Source organism: Rhinolophus sinicus, chromosome 18 (genome assembly GCF_057876585.1).
Source record: "Rhinolophus sinicus isolate RSI-liver-muscle chromosome 18, RSI-T2T, whole genome shotgun sequence".
Lineage (NCBI taxonomy): Eukaryota > Metazoa > Chordata > Mammalia > Chiroptera > Rhinolophidae > Rhinolophus > Rhinolophus sinicus.
In genome coordinates, this window is record NC_142518.1 from 108,876,492 (window position 1) to 108,878,337 (window position 1,846).

Below are 1,846 nucleotides of genomic sequence, written 5' to 3' on the forward strand. Positions count from 1 at the left end.
ATCATGGCATAACAGTAATAACATGGGGTTGAAGTCAGACAACATGAATTGGGGTTCAGTTGTGAACCTGTTGGCTGTGTGACCCTTAGCCAGCCACCTCCCCTGCAGAGCCTAAGCCTTCATTTGTAAGGGGCTGGGGCTGGGAGTGGGATGTGGTTAAGAATCCTTGTGCTCAGCCCGTCCCTCCAAAGGGTGAAGGTGGGGTCAGAGGATACTCAGGCCCTGCTGATGGAGTCTTGCTTTTTTTCCCCAAAGCTCCTTGATCAAATTGTAGCAGAACAAGCACTGACTGAACTTCACCTTCAGAAACTAAAAATGAAACAGCAGCCTTAGTGAATGAGACTTTTGAGCCAGACAGAATATAAATCAAACCAGTCATTTTTGCCATTAACTCAAAATGGATGAAAGATTTAAATATGAGAGCTACAACTATAAAAGTATAAAATCCTTAGAAGAAAACATAGAGGTAAATTGTCATGACCTTGGCAATGGTTTTCTAGACATGATGCCAAAAACACAAACTAACAAAGAAAAAATAGATAAATTGGACTTTATCAAAATTAAAAACACTTCTGTTTCAACAAATATATCCTGTCAAAGATACATCCTGGTGAGGATACTTAGTATATTGTTTAGATAGCGCTGAATAAAAATTTGCGTGGGCATAGTACTGGCAAAAGAATGGACAATAGAGCAATGGAGTAGAGTTATTCAGAAATAACTCTCACATTTATGGCCAATTTATTTTCTACAACTGTGTCTACAATTCAGTGGGGGAAGGAATAGTGTTTTCAATAAGTTGTACTGGGAAAACTGAATATTCACATACAAAGTAGTTAATTTGGACCCCTACTTCTCACCATATACAAAAATCAATTAAAAATGAATCAGAGGCCTAAATATAAGAGCTTAAACTATAAAACTCTTAGAAGAAAACATAGGTGTCCATCTGTCTGACCTAGGATTAGGCAATGGTTTCTTAGATTATGATACCCACAGCACAAATAACCAAAGAAAAGGTAGATAAATTGAACTTAATCAAAATTCAAAACTTTTGTGCTTCAAAGGACACTATCAAGAAAGTGAAAGATTTGACCACTCGTATATTGATGGTGTGAATGTAAAATGGTGCAGCCATAGTGGAAAGCAGGTTGGCACTTCCGCAGAAAATTAAACATAGAGCTAACATATGACCCAGTAATTTTACTTCTTGGTGTATATCTAAGAAAATTGAAAACATGTGTTCAAACAAATACTTTGTACACAAATGTTCACTGCAGCACTATTCACAATAGCCAAAAAGTTGAAACAACTTAAAGATCCACCAACAGATTAATGGATAAGCAAACTGTGGAGTAGCCATTCAGCAAAAGATTATTCAGCCATCAAAAGGAATGAAGTACTGATTCCTGCTACCACATAGATGAAACTTGAAAACATCATGCTAAGTGAAAGGAGCCAGTCACAAAAGGCCACATATTGTATGATTCCCTTTATATGCAATGTCCAGAATAGACAAATTTGTAAGAGACAGAAATTAGATTAGTGGTTGTCAGCACCTGGGGGAGGGGAAAATGGGGAGCAACTGCCTAATGGTTATGAGAGTTCATTTGGGTGTGATGAAAATGTTCTGGAATTGCATAACAGTGATGGTTGCACAACTCTATGAATACAGTAAAAACCACTGAATTGTCCACTTTATTTTTTATAGCTTCCTTATTGTTTCCTTTTGTTTCTTTTTTGCCCAATTATAGTTGACATTCAGTATTATTTTATATTAGTTTCAGGTGTACAGCATAGTAGACATTTATATAATTTATGAAGTGATCCCCCCCAATTAGTCTAG